Here is a 16022-nt window from a genome sequence, read left to right as displayed (position 1 = left end):
GAGGTAGGGGAAGGTTGCCTGCAAGTGGTGGTCATCGACCATGCGGTCCATCTCCCTCTGAAAAACCGAGACCCCATTCGTCACCCCAAAGGGGACTCTGAGGAATTGGTAGAGGCATCCGTTCGCCTCGAAGGCGGTGTACGGGCGGTCCTCTGGTCTGATAGGGAGCTGGTGGTACGCTGACTTGAGGTCGATGGTGGAGAACACCCGGTATTGGGCGATTTGGTTCACCATTTCTGATATGCGGAGTAGCGGGTAGGCGTCTAGTTGGGTGTACCTGTTGATCGTTTGACTATAGTCGATCACCATCCGTTTCTTCTCGCTACCCCTTACCACTACCACTTGGGCGCGCCACGGGCTGTTGCTGCGTTCAATAATGCGCTCTTTCAGGAGCCTGTCTACCTCGGTCGCGATAAACCGCCTGTCCTCCCAGCTGTACCTCCTGCTTTTGGTCGCTATTGGCTGGCAGTTAGGGGTAAGGTTCGCGAATAGCGAAGGCGGCTTTACCTTCAGGGTAGCCAGACCGCACACTGTGAGGGGCGGCTGGGACCCACCGTACTTGAGCGTGATGCTTTGGTGGTTGCACTGGAAATCCAGGCCCAAGATCACGCTCGCACATAGGTTCTTCATGATTAATACTTTAAAGTTATCGTATACAGTTCCGTTAACGCCCAATTGTACCGTGCAGTAACCCAGAATGGTCGATGTCTGGGTTTTATCAGCCATAGAGATGGTACCCTGAGCAGGGACCACCTTTAGGGAGAGTTGCTGTGCCAGTTCAGGGTGGATAAAACTCTCCGTGCTTCCACTGTCAATTAAACATTTAACCCGGCACCCGTTTACCTCGATGTCCACCATTGATTTGGATAGCGGGTGCGGCCTGGTCTGGTCCACTGTGACCGATGCCACTGTAGGGCCCTGATCGATACAAGATGGCGTCCACGCTGTCTGCTCATAAGATGGCGGACCCCACGAGGTCGGGCAAGATGGCGTCCAAGATGGCCGCTCCCACGGCGCACACGCGGCGGTGGCGGGTTTTCCGGCGGTTGGTTTTCCGGCGGGGTTCCCTCTGCACACCTTCCCGAAGTGCCCCTTCTTACCGCACTTAAAGCAGGTGGTGCCTTTCGCCGGGCACAGGTTTCTGGTGTGTTTTGGCTGCCCGCAGAAGTAGCAGTTGGGCCCCTGACGCGCCGCGGCTGTCGTAGGGCTTCTGGGGGGAGAGCGGGGCCCCGCCGGTGTCGGGCTGCCGGGCGGGGAAGCTGCCTTCCAAGATGGCGGTGCCCTCGGTGCACACGTGGCGGCGTGGACGGCGCGGGCTGAAGAGTAGGCGTCCGAGTTTCTCTGGGCCACATCCAGGGATCGCGCGGTGTCCGCAGCCTGTTTCAGGTCCAACCCCGTTTTTTCCAGCAGTCTTTGCCGGATGTAAGTGGAGCTGAGGCCTGTGATAAAGGCATCGCGAACAAGCTCGTCAGTGTACACTGCGGCTTTTACATCTCGGCACTTGCAGTCTTTGCCAAGCATTTTCAGGGTGCTTAGGAACTCCTCCACCGATTCCCCAGGTCGCTGTGCGCGAGTAGCGAGCAGATGCCTAGCATACACCTCATTCGTAGGCTGCTGGTAATGCGCCTTTAAGATGTCGCAGGCGGCCAGGTACGTATCGGCGTCTTGGATGAGGGGGTAAACCCGGTGGCTTACCCAATTCCGCAGAATTCCGAGTCTCATCCTCGCAGCGTCCGTAGCGTCTTTGACGGCTGCGGAATTGTCCAGGAAGAATTCCATACACTCAAACCAGTGTCCGAAACGTGCTGATGCGTACGGAGCATGTTGATCCAAATCCAAACGTTCGGGTTTCAGGAGTTGATCCATAGTGTTGAAAAATAAGTTAATAAAATTGATGTGCCTCAATAATTCCGAGACTCGATGTTAGCGAAACAAAACAAGGCTTTTATTAACTTAGAAAGTAACACGTAAGAGAGAGAGGTATCTTCCTTCTGGAGACTGAGGCCAGACTGAGCTAGCTTACAAAAGGGGCCAGGTATGGGCGGAGCCCTACACACACAGCACATTCCAGCACATTCCAATAAACAATATAATGAGGACTGGGGGAAGGGAAATGACACTGAAACCGACCACAGTCACAGGCAGTGATGAATGGAATATTTCATCACACTCCTCTCTCTTTCCCCCTACAAAAACTCTCTTTCCCCCTCCGATCCTCTTTCTCTCTCTTTTCCCCCCTTTCGGTTCCCTCTCCCCCTCCGATCCTCTCTCTCTCCCCCCTTTTGATCTCCCTCTAGCTCTCCCCCTCCGGTTCCCTCTCTCTCTCTCCCCTTCTGATCCCCTCTCTCTCCCCCTACAAAAACTCTATCTCCCCCTCCGATCCTCTCTCTCTCCCTCTCCGATCCTCTCTCTCTCCCCTTTTGATACCTCCTCTCTCTCCCCCTCTGATCCCCTCTCTCTCCCCCCCTCCGATTTCCTCTCTCTCCCCTCTCTCTTGCCACCTCCGATTTCCCCTCTCTCTCCCCCCTCCGATTTCCTCTCCCCCCCAACCCCGAGCCACTCTCTCTCTCCCCCCTCCGACCCCCTCTCTCCCCCCCCCTCCGATCCCCTCTCTCTCTCTCTCTCCCCCCTCCGATCCCCTCTCTTCTCTTTTCTCCCCTGGCCAGCACGGATCCAGTGACGGGCCTTTTCCTACAGAGCTGAGGAAAGTGTGGTCCACTACAGGCCGCAACTGTTGGGTTAAGCGCATGCGTAGCCTCCATAAACAGCACGCATGCGCAGCTCTGGGATACCGCGCACATGCGCAGAAGGCCACAAAAATGTTCGTGTAGATAATCACAGCGATAAATATTGGCCAGGACACCGGGGATAACTCCCCTTCAAAATAGTGCCACGTGATCTTTTATGTCCACCTGAGAGAGCAGATGGGGCCTCAGTTTAATGTCTCATTCAAAAGACAAGCACCTCCAACAGTGCAGCACTCCCTTGGTACAGCACTGGAGTGTCAGCCTAGATTTTTGTGCTCAAGTCTCTGGGGTGGGATTTGGAACCCACAATCTTCTGACTCAGAGGTGAGGGTGCTACCAACTGAGCCATTGGCTAACACATTTAAAGGGGCAGTGCACCTCCACCTCTCATCTTAATGGAAGGCATATGCTCATAAAGGACGTGTCCATGTTAGTCACATGCTTTGAACATTCTACTCACTCCCTCCAAAGGGAAAGCTCATTGATAACCAGCACCAGAGAATTGCAGCCAGGGGAAGAGCACCATGACTGAAAACCTTCAATCCACATGAGCATGGGACGCTGGAAATCATTGGCAGACTTATAAGTGAGACTGCGGGAGATCGCAAGGTGACAACAGAAGACTGTTAAAAGCTGGGAATTGTTCTTCACAGGTAGTGGCAGCTTTATGTGCCTTCTCAAACTTTTGAACTGCCTTTGTATTCTGTCACTATTTCTTCAAGGGGCAATGTCAATGTGTGTGCAGTTAAACAAGCTCTTCTGTGTTTCACATCATAGTAAGAAGAGGTGCCCACTCTGATGACCACCCAGAGACTTCCAGATCCTCAATTGCAGCCACCTCATCACCAGCTCCATCATGTATGTCACCTACTCCAGCACCAGCCTAGAAAAAGCCACTCAGGAGGAAGTAGCTAGTGAGTCAGACGTGTTTTCACTGGGTGAAGCACTGAGCACTACGGAGAAAGAGGACTGCGCAGTGGAAGAGAGGAAGAATCCCATTCCTCCCCAGAAAGGAGTGAAATGATTAGGGACCTCGTGGCTCAGATCTCAGGGGCCCATTCCTCAAAAGAGCTCTGATTAGGGAGCATCCATGGAGACGGTTTCCACACATATGATGGCGATGAATAAGTGGGTAGAGTCTTCTACCCGTGCAACCCATTCCAGAAAGTTTTGCATGATCTACAGGCCACCCTGGAGACTGACAGCCTGCCATTTTTATGGCATCAAATGCCAGGATCAACTTCTAATGACATAAGCAAAATACTGCGGATGCTGGAAATTTGAAATAAAAACAGAAAATGCTGGAAATGCTCAGCAGGTCAGGCAGCATCTGATGAAAGGTCATCAACCTGAAATGTTAACTCTGTTTCTCTCTCCACAGATGCTACCCAACCTAGAATCATAGAAATTTACAGCACAGAAGGAGGCCATTCGGCCTATCATGCCTGTGCTGGCTCTTTGAAAGAGCAGTCGTGCTTAGTCCCACATCCCCGCTTTTTGCCCGTAACCCAGTAAATTCCTCATCCTCAAATATTTGTCCAACTTCCTTTTAAATTATTTATGGAATCAGCTTCCACTACCTTTTCAGGTAGAGCATTCCAGATCCCGACAACTCTCTGAATGAATAAAATTTCTCATCTCTCCTCTAGATCTTTTGCCAATGATTTTGAATCTCTGACCTCTGATATTGACCCACTTGTCAGAGAATAGTTTTTCTCTATCCAAATCTCTCATCATCTTGAAAACCTCTATTAGGTCATCTCTTAACCTTCTCTGTTCCAAGGAGAACAGTCCTAACTTTTCCAACCTCTCCGCATAACTGAAGACACTCAACTCTGGTACCATCCTGGTAAACCTCCTCTGTACACTTTGTAATGCCTTTACATCTTTACTGAAGTGTGATGCCCAGAAATGTCCACAATACTCCAGCTGAGGCCTAACCAGATTTATAAAGTTCTAGCATGATCTCTTTGCTTTTATATTCTGTGCCTCTATTTATAAAGCCAAGTAACCCAGATGCTTTTTGAACCACCTTATCAACTTGCCCTGCCACCTTTAAGGATTTGTGTATATGGACACCAAGGTCTCTCTGCTCATCTACACTTATCAAAATCGTGCCATTTTTAGTCTACTGTCTTTCCATATTAGTCCTCCCAAAGTGCATCACTTTACAACTCTCTGCATTGAACTCCATCTGCCAAGCTTCTGCCATTTCACCATCCTGTCTGTCACCCTGAAGCATATAATGATTCTCATCACTATCTGCTACGTTGCCAAGTTTTGTATCATCTGTAAACTTTTTAATGCTGCTCTCTATACCAGAGTCCAGGTCGTTATTAAAATTAAAACGAGTAATGGACCCAAAACTGACCCTTGCGGAACACCAGTGCAAACCACCTCCCAGTCTGAAAAACATCCATCCACCTCCACACTTTGCTTCCTGCCACTGAACCAATTCTGTATCCATACCGACACTTTCCACTTAATTCCATAGGCTTCCATCTTCTTAATAATCCTCCTGTGTGGCACTTTGTCGAATGCCTTCAGAAAGTCCATATATACAACATCTACTACACTACCTTGATCAACCTTCTATGTTGGCCCAGAAATTCGGGCCCCAATGCATGAATACGCACGGGGTACTCACGCGTAGGCCCAACGAAAGTGCCGGTTTCGTGCATGCACTGCGCATGCGCAGGAAATCGGCACTTCCATTCCCCTGAAAGAAGGGGTTGACAGGTGGAATGCATGTGCCGGAGAGGCAGCGCGTGCGCATCGAACTTATGTTTTTTTTGCAGGTTTCTCCGGGAGGGTAAGTCTCCAGCAGTTACACTTTTAAAAAGCAGGCGCAAGGCCTGCTTTTAACAAGGTAAGTGGTGAATTAATTAAAATTAAAACATTTTTACCACAGGTTTATTATTTTTAAATACTTTAAAGAAAGGTAAGTTTATTTTTAGCCCCGTTAGAAAATGTAATTAATTTTTTCAAAAATTTAAATTATTGTTTAAAATAGTTATTTCATGTAATTTATAGTTATTTTAAAAATGTGACCTTTTTTTCAATTTATTTGAAGTTTTAGTGATGTTTTGGGGCTTATAGTATTTATAGGTTTGACAGCTCTTCCTGTCAAACTTATGAATGAAGCATTCCCTGCTACCATTGGCTCTCCATGGCCCACGTGATCCCAGGGGACGCATCGAACTAACTGCGCCCTTGGGATACGCAAGCACTGCATGCCGGCAGTTGGAGGAGACCCAGGATCGGAATCCCACGCGGGCCCACGGCTCAACAGCCAGCGTGCTAGGTAAGTGCAGGTCGGGGGCTTGCACCCGCGGGAAGTCCCGACCCAAATTTCTGGGCCGTTATCTCATCAAAGAATTAAATCAAGTTAGTCAGACACAATTTGCCTTTAACAAATCAATGCTGGCTCTCCTTGATTAACCCATGCCTTTCCAAATGAAAGACCTGCTGAGCATTTCCAACATTTTCTGTTTTTATTTCTAAGGACAGGGCTGGCTTCTGGAGTGATAGCTACCACTCCTTCAGTAGATGCCTTGATGGTCAGCCTGAACACCACACTTACACAGGGCTTCCATGACCTGATTGGGACAACTCAGTCTGTAATGACACTGACTGGTAGCACCTCTGACCCTGGCACCAGCACCAGTGAACTGGAAGCAATGGTTGCAGGTGACACTGTCTCTGCAGAGAGTGGAACTGAGACTAATTCCTTAAAGCACCCTCCAATGTCTGCACATGAGGAAGCTTCAGACATGGGCCTGGCACCCTTTGCCACTGCAAGAGAAAAGCTGATCCCTTTGGGAGAATGGACTTTTTGGCACCTTTTGAGTGAATGCTGTTATGGAAAGTAAACGGCTTCAGCACATAGATTTCGAAGTTCATTGTTGGGGATGCTTGCGATTTTTGGGAGTAGGATGATGACGGGGGCCTTTGGTCTTCGGTCTTATAAAGGAAGTTGGCAGAAGTCTTTGACAGTGAGGGGCTTTGGGGGTTGAACAGGCAGGTGTCGAGTGCCTTTATTTGGTTTGTCAATCTTTATTCATTGAAAGCACTTGACTATATGTTATGTCTTCCTTTCTCTGGATACCAGCTATCTTGATCTATCTCCTCCATTTCCTGTGGCCCCACCTCATGATATGGGGACGGAAGCACTCTCCCTCATCCCAGCTTCATCATCATCCCCCTTCAACCTCTGGAAGCAGCAAGCCTTTCATCATTGTGATGTTGCATAGTACGCAGCAATACCTGCCTCTGGGATATCTCACTGGTGCTTCTACTGTCGCCTTATATAGTGGCAGTAATTATTTGGCGTGAATTTGGGGAGAGGTTAGCCATGATCATTTGACCTCATTTAAATAGAAACATAGAAGATAGGAGCAGGAGTAGGCCATTCAGCCCCTCGAGCCTGTTCTGCCATTTAATGAGATCATGGCTGATCATCCAAATTCAGTACCATGTCCCTGCTTTCTCCCCATTTCTCTTGATCCCTTTAGCCTTATTAAATATATTCAAGATCTAACTGCTTCTTGAATATATTTAATAAGTTGGCCTCAACTGCCTTGTGTAGTAGAGAATTCCACAGCTTCACCACTCTCTGGGTGAAGAAATTCCTCCTCATCCCAGTCCTAAATGGCTTACCCCTTATTCTTAGACTCTGACCCCTGGTTCAGGACTCCCCCGCCATTGGGAACATCCTTCCTGCATCTAGTCTGTCTAGTCCTGTTAGAATTTTATAAGTTTCAATGAGATCCTCTCTCATTCTTCTAAACTCTAGCGAATATAAGCCTAATCGACCCAATCTCTCTTCATACGTCATTCCTGCCATCCCAGGTATCAGTCTGGTGAATCTTCGCTGCAATCCCTCCATGGCAAGAACATCCTTCCTCAGATAAGGCGATCAAAACTGCACACAATACTCAAGGTGTGGTCTCACCAATGCCCTGTACAACTGCAGCAAGACACGCTTGCTCCTGTACTCGAATCCTCTCGCTATGAAGGCCAACATGCCATTTGCCTTCTTAACCGCCTGCTGCACCTGCAGGCTTACCTTCAGCGACTGGTGCACAAGGACACCCAGGTCTCGTTGCACTTCCCCTTTTCCCAACCTATTGCCATTCAGATAATAATCTGTCTTCCTGTTTTTGCCACCAAAGTGGATAACCTCGCATGTATCCACATTGGGTAGATGCATGGCAGATGCAGTATAATCACCCAACCTGTCCAAATCATCCTGGAGTTTCTCTGCATCCTCCTCACAGTACACACGCCCACCCAGCTTTGTGTCGTCTGCAAACTTGGAGATATTACATCTAGTTCCCTCGTCTAGATCATTAATATATATATTGTAAATAGCTGGGGTCCAAGGACCGATCCCTGCGGTACCCCACTAGGCACTGCCTGCCACTCGGAAAAACACCCGTTTATTCCAATTCTTTGCTTCCTGTCTGCCAACCAGTTCTCTATCCAAGTCAGTACCTTACCCCCAATTCCGTGTGCTTTAACTTTGCATGCCATACTCTTATGCGGGACCTCATCGAAAGCCTTATGAAAGTCCAAATACACCACATCCACTGGTTCTCCCTTATCTATTCTACCAGTTACATCCTCAAAAAATTCCGGTAGATTAGTCAAGCATGATTTACCTTTTGTAAATCCATGTTGACTTTGTCCGATCCTACTGTTTTCCAAGTGCTCTGCCATTACATCTTTTATAATGGACTCTAGCATTTTCCCCACTACTGATGTCAGGTTTACCGGTCTATAATTCCCCTTTTCTCTCTACCACCTTTTTTAAATAGTGGGGTTACATTAGCTACCCTCCAATCCATGGGAACTATTCCAGAGTCTATAGAATTTTGGAAGATGACCAGCAATGCATCTACTATTTCTAGGGCCACTTCCTTAAGCACCCTAGGATGTAGATTATCAGGCCCTGGGGATTTATCGGCCTTCAATCCCATCAATTTCCCCAACACCATTTCCCTACAAATACTGATTTCATTCAATTCCTCCCTCTCATTAGACCCTATGTTCCCTGACATCTCTGGAAGGTTATTTGTGTCCTCCTTTGTGAAGACAGAACCAAAGTATGTATTTAATTGGTCTCTTATTTCTTTGTTCCCCATTATAAATTCCCCTGATTCTGACTGCAAGGGACCTATGCTTGACTTCACCAATCTTTTTCTCTTCACATATCTATAGAAGCTTTTACAGTCAGTTTTTATGTTCCCTGCAAGCTTACTCTCAAATTCTATTTTCCCCCTCTTAATTAATCCCTTTGTCCCCCTTTGCTGAATCCTAAACTGCTCCCAACCCTCAGGTTTACTGCATTTTCTGGCCAATTTATATGTCCTCTCCTTGGATCTTATGCTATCCCTAATTTCCCTTGTTAGCCATGGTTGAGTCACCTTTTTGTTTTATTTTTATGCCAAAACAGGGATGAACAAATTCTGTAGTTCATCCATGCGATCTTTAAATGTTTGCCATTGCCTATCCAGCGTCAACCCTTTAAGTAACATTCCCCAATCCATCCTAGCCAGCTCGCACCTCATACCATTGTAATTTCCTTTATTTAAATTCAGGACCCTAGTCTCTGAGTCAACTACTTGACTCTCCGTCTTAATGAAGAATTCTATCATATTAAGATCGCTCCTCCCCAAGGGGCCTCACACAACAACATTGCTAATTAATCCTTTCTCATTACATAATACCCAGTCTAAGATGGCCTGAGCTCTAGTTGGTTCCTCGACATATTGGTTCAGGAAACCATCCCGTATACACTCTAGGAATTCCTCCTCCACAGTATTGTTACTAATTTGGTTAGCCCAATCTATATGTAGATTTAAGTCACCCATGATAACTGCTGTGCCCTTATTGCACGCGTCTCTAATTTCCCATTTAATGCCATCCCCAACCTCAGCATTACTGTTTGGGGGTCTGTATACAACTCCCACTAATGTTTTCTGCCCCTTGGTATTTCTCAGCTCTACCCATACAGATTCCACATCATCAGAGCTAATATCCTTTCTTACTATTGTGTTAATCTCCTCTTTAACCAGCAATGCTACCCCATCTCCTTTTCCTTGTTGCCTGTCCTTCCTGAATATTGAATACCCCTGGCTGTTGAATTCCCAGCCTTGGTCACCCTGGAGCCATGTCTCCGTAATTCCAATTACATCATATCTGTTTACATCTATTTGCGCAGCTAATTCATCCACCTTATTACAAATGCTCCTCGCATTAAGACACAAAGCCTTCAGGCTTGATTTTTTAACACTCTTAGTCCTTTTAGAATTATTATTTACTGTAGCCCTGTTTGATTTACACCCTTAATTTCTCTGCCTTCCACTTTTACTTTTCTCCTTCCTGTCTTTTGTTTCTATCCTTGCTTCCCTTTCCTCTGTCTCCCTGCACAGGTTCCCAACCCCTGCCATTTTAGTTTAAACCCTCCCCAACAGCACTAGCAAACACTCCCCCTAGGACATCAGTCCCGGTCCCGGATGAAAAAAATGTGGCAGAAGAGGATCGTGGTGGGCCTTAAAGTGCACTGGTGAACATACTTGCATTTATATGGTGCCCTTATCACATCGCTCAAAAAATGTACCAAAGTGCATTACATACAATGACTTACTTAGAAGTGCAATTACTGTTGTTATGTAGGCAAGAAGATAGATAGGGCCACTATTCAGCTTTCCAGAGGGGGTGGTGGTTGCTTTCCATTAAATAGCTGAAAATCTGACCTTACAAGTATAAGTTTGGATGCAACCGCCCACTGTCTCTCTTCTGTACAGTCATCTGCACATTAAATCGCCCAGTGTTATTCACCCACATAATATCTAAAGTCACGAACAATCAGTCATATGACAGTTTATACATTTACCTTAGGCAGTAAATCACATATCATCTTATTCACACACAACAGCCTCAGCATTTTCCAGCCTACCATTGGTTTTACAAAAAAAGATCCAAGAATCACATTAAAAACACAATACAGGAAAATAAATGCTTCTCACAATCAAAGGCTGTTACCTCTTAAACTATAAATCATAGCATTTTCTTACGGTCCACAGAGTCTTATTTTATGTAGGGTTAATTATATCACCATTTTGTAAACAGATTAAAATTCAGCAACACAAGTAGGATTTTTTTTTAATGCACTATGCCAATTTATCACTGTTCTCAGTCTGTTGTCATTGTGGCTTACAAGTAGCAGACATTGATTCCTTCAACAAAACTAGAATCAATTCTCTCTACCATATACTGTATTGAAATAAGGAACCATTATTTCTGCAAGATGATGAAAAAATAATAAAACTGTACTCAAGACAAAAGGATCCATGCGTGGAAACATAATGGGATAAAATTTCTCACAATCTCCCAATGTAATTTTGACAACAGATTGGCAGAAATCCTGGAGAAACGGCCATTTATGCATTTCTCCAGCTTGCGGAAATTTTCCCTCAAACTGTCTCAACAGTTGTTTTCACTATTGCCCAGAGGGTGCTGAAATTATTTAGGAGCATAGATATTTTTACTTGTCTGCTTTTTTTTATCGTGGCACGCATGTTAATCAGCTTGTAGAAAACAAACACTTTCATAGTGAAGTTTGTGGACACTTCCATGGAAAAATAGGTAGAAAAGTCACTGAAACCAACTGGTCAGTCATTTTAACCTGCATCATGACAGATGTAACGTAGGTAGTTATTTCAAACCCTTCTATTATGAAGATGAGTGATTACTCTCTTACTCTGAAATAAATGATTAAATTAGACATTTTCCACACTCTTTCGCCTTGTTATCTTACACCTGAGTGACTTTTTATCTGATTGTCCTCATCCCCTCCCTGCGGTACAGAGAGACTTTCCCACGGCACCTTGGACAAGATCAGAAACTCAACAGCACCAAGGATTCAACCTGCATTCGTTAACTCAGTAGCACCAAACATTGGTTCTCCAACCTTTGTATTGGACTCCTTAGTGACATGAGGAAGCACTACAGTCTCAGTTTGCAAGCTACATCTAATAATGACACCACATTTCATGACCAGATGAAAATAATGAAATTTATATAATTTAAAATATCCTGTGTTTTAAATTATAAGCTATAGAAGAATTTAAGAGTCTTTGTTATATTGAAATCCTAACAGATAGCACTAATAATATTAGCACAATTTGTACTATTAAATTATTTTTCACATTTAACAGACATACCTTAAAATATAGTCGCCGTTGACTGTTAACTCGTTCTCAGAATAATTCAACTATGCCATGGTAACAGGAATATTTTCAAATGATTCTCGGGCAGGAAAATGGGTAAAATGAATCATAGCATTATGGAAATAGGAATAATTTGAGTACCCAATAGATCTAATCCACATCATTATCTTTTATGTAATTTGTTCAAATGTCTTTTTATATAATTTACTTGCATATTGGTTTGACATGGCATTTCCTTCCTTTTTTAATTTTTTCTGACCTAGATACAAATTGAGTTATGTGATGGAAATGACTGTAATTATTGCTGCTTAGGCGAACAGATGATGGCTTTTATGCTAAAATCTGTCCTAGATAAAACAATCTAAAGTAGCACAATATTTTACGTGGGGACCTAAAGAGCAAAAGTATGGGGGGAGGGTGGAAGTGATGGAGGTCATCACACCTACAAGAACACTGATGACACAAGTTATAACAGTAAGTGCAAGTGACTTTCTTTTTGGTATCAGGGTCATGACAAGGGTTCTACTGTATATGAATTGCACGTGTGCTTAGCCCACCTCCACATCCTTGAGTCTCAAACCAGGATTTAGGGTCCCATTGCTACTTAGACCTCTCCAGTCTAATTGATCTAGTTTGGTCCCCTACATCAAGTTGCTAGAAGACTAATACCAGAGCTTAGACTGCACTGAAGAGTGATTTTGTATCCTGGGACTTTTTTTTCCTTGAAAAGGGAATACTAAAAGGAGACTTTATACAAGGTTATGAAAGGGTTTAGTAAGTTGGCAATGTAAGATTTTCTGCCATATAAAGAATTCCAGAACCAGAGGGTATAACTACAAGAAAATGTAAATTAAACAGGCAATTCAGACAGAATGTATTTTGCAAAAAGTTGATTGAATAGAATAAGCTGCCAGCACTGGTGGTCAAACAGGAAATTTTAAGGGGTTTCACAAAGGAAATAGACAACCAAAGGTATTCCATTTTGAGAAATATGCAAATTATTGGGATTCTTATTTAAACTTTTATACGTATTCCTTGAGGTTCCACGATATGCATCTAAGTGGCCTATGAAGATAAAGAAACTCCAGGTATAAAAATATCTCACAGGAGAAAAGGGGATAATTGGTTGAACAGGCTGATTGGACAATGGTCTTCTCCTGCCTGAAATACATTAATATGTTACTTTTTTAACTATAAGTAGAGATACCCAGTTAAAGTTACATTCTGTAATATACCTAAAAATTAAGTCCCTTCAAGCTCTCACTCTCCGAACTAAACAATGAGTTCAATGGAATTGAAAATCAGGCAGTTTCTATAATAGACAGCCGATCCGCAATGCCAGTTTTACACCTGGTTGGCAAGTTGAAAGTCCACCTCAATATGTTGCAAATGATTCTTTGTTTGAGCCAGTTTATGTGTGGACAGAAGCACCTTTTATATTGTTGTAGTGTAAGGAAGGAGGATCAGTAAATTATATGCTTTGGGTGCGAATTTTTCCCTTGTCCATCCTCCTTCACAGAAGTACATGCGTGTGTATGTACACACATACACAAACACACATACACACCCACCCACAGCAGATGTTCAAGTAGGGTTCCATTAAAATCTAACTCAAGTTTCTCCCAGGCATAGAACATTATCATACAAGTAGTCTTTGTGTTTCTTAGGCACCAGAGACAATGAATATACATCACAGTGTAAATATGCGTAAAGCTATGTACTTTTTGGACCCTGAGAAAAGACAAATAAGGCAGTTATTTATGTCCTACAGAGAACATAATGTAGGTTAAGCAGAGATTGGAAATGGGTAGGAGAATTGTATGTAGCTTTATTATAAGTTAATGGAAAGGTTTCACTCGAGGAGTTTCTGTCACTCAATTAGAGCAGTAAGCATTTTCTGGGTTCACTAGGACTATCACTATCTACAAAGCTGTTTAATCTTGTATTGTTCAAAAGATTGGCTGAACAGTTCTTCATCTTTAGGTTCCTTTTCTAAGATCCAAGGACAGAAGGAGTATTCTGCTTAAAAATAGTGCTTTGGAAGTGGTTATGCCACAGAATATGGATGAAAACAAATGAAGAGGAAATAGGTAGATTCATCCCAATTTTATTTTTGGTCACACAGGTGTCCAGTAGGTGACCAACACAGGACATTTTACTACATGCCAGTCATCATCTTGTTCTTGACATTTGAGTCTTATTTGTAGAGCAGGCTTACTTGTCACCAACTGCCTAATCCAAGTTTTTATGTGACGAGCTTTCCAAAGAGCCATGGCCACCATGAGGCTAATTCCCACTCCAAGGTTCTCGGTGATTGATTGGTATAGGCCAGAGCCCTCTTTCTCTGCAACTATTTTGCCTTTTTGCCACAAATCCACTTCACAGCTTGATCCTGGATCTTGCGGATAGGCTCAAACCTTTTGTACATTGTGAAAACATCAGCAAAACTTTGACTAAAACACCAAGACAGAGATCCTCCAGCTTACGTCAGAGCATGTATATCAGTGTCCAAGCTTCTTGTCCTTGTAGGCTGCTTAGGTGCACAGGATGTAGCTGGCCCCACATAAAGTTTAAATCATCGCTACCATTAATTTGCATACATCTCAAGCTATTGCTACTATCAGATCTTAGTGTTCTGATTTGGGATTTGTCCATCAATGAGGCAACAGTGCTAACAAACAGTTCTTGGCAAAGCTCCAGATGCACACAAAATTCAAACAGGACAAACTAGTGAGAGAAATGTAAGCAAAAATGCAGTTGCATTTCGTGGGCTTGCTGGATTGGATTACTAGGGTTCGCCGATACAGGCAGTCAGCAATCTGTAGTTTGGACAGTCCTGCAAGGGGCCCACTGATATTAGCATGTCTGCTGTGTTAAAAGGATAAGTATCCCGAGAGCATGTTTGTGAGGAGCAGGTCTCAAGACATTTGAACTCTCCTCATGTCTGGGTATCAAAAACCATATTTTGCTATTTTTGTAAATATTGTCCTTAAACTGCTAAAAATAATGTGTACTGAAAACTGTGGACAATAAGAACATTTATTAAATGTTCACACATCTAATTCAATGAAATACAATGGCCCAGATTTTGCGGTCAACGGCGAAGGGGCGGCACTCGCCGCTGACCTCGCAAAAATCTGCCAACAAAGATTTAGCGGGCTCTAGAGCATACATTTCCTCTATTCCGACGTCACTTTGAATTTAGCGCCATTTATAGGGGATCTGAGATATCCAGCAACAGGGCAGGCAGCAAGCAGGCTGATCAGCCAATCAAATTGAAGAATTCTCAGACAGCAAAGCAGGAAGAAAAAAGCATGGAATATAATTCACATTTTAATCATTGAAATATCATAAACTTAAAAAATATATATATATTTTATTATTTTAAAAATCATGCAATTTTTAAATGTTCTTCTGAGACTCCACACATGTAAAATTAGTTTTTCAGGGCCAGAGAGGTTGTTCAGCAGTAATTATGACTTAGTACGGCATTAAAAACTCAGTTACTCCTGATTGAACAAGGCTTAACATTTTCATTGGTTTTTGCAGTGAGAATAGTGCATAAAAAGTTGAAATCAAATCAATGATTCTGTGTTAATTGCATCTGCGAAGGCTGCAACAACGCACCCTGTGGAAGAGCAGGGTATCACTGACAGCAACTTCCAGATTTCCCCATTTAACTGCACATGCGCAGACGCCAGAAGTTGCTGTCAGTTTTACACAGTAATGATGCCGTCATTACAACTGCAAATTCCAGGCCATTGATGCCATTTCTCTATTTAAAGTTCCCTTTATACTGTAACAAACTTTACAACAACTTCACAAGTAAGAAATTTGCACTCTAGTCAAAGTCATCCTGTTTTTATATGTGCTGAATATCTGCAAATTTCATTATTGTTGATTATGCAACTTTTTTTAATAGTAATTGGTTGAGAGGAACTTACATAAGAACATAAGAAATAGAAGCAGGAGTAGGTCATACGGCCCCTCAAGCCTGCTCCGCCATTCAATAAGATCACGGCTGATCTTCGACCTCAAC

General features: G+C 43.8%; 1 protein-coding gene across 2 annotated transcripts in view; it reads left to right on the top strand.

Moving 5' to 3' along the window:
- Nucleotides 1–16022, top strand: part of LOC147121444 (1-phosphatidylinositol 4,5-bisphosphate phosphodiesterase beta-4-like) — a 911912-nt gene that overhangs the window by 892560 nt on the left and 3330 nt on the right. The gene's annotated exons all lie outside the window — the stretch shown is intronic.

Source organism: Somniosus microcephalus, chromosome 3 (genome assembly GCF_052327205.1).
Source record: "Somniosus microcephalus isolate GS21.2 chromosome 3, FLI_Smic_1.0, whole genome shotgun sequence".
NCBI lineage: Eukaryota > Metazoa > Chordata > Chondrichthyes > Squaliformes > Somniosidae > Somniosus > Somniosus microcephalus.
This window is presented reverse-complemented; position numbering and strand designations above follow the sequence as displayed.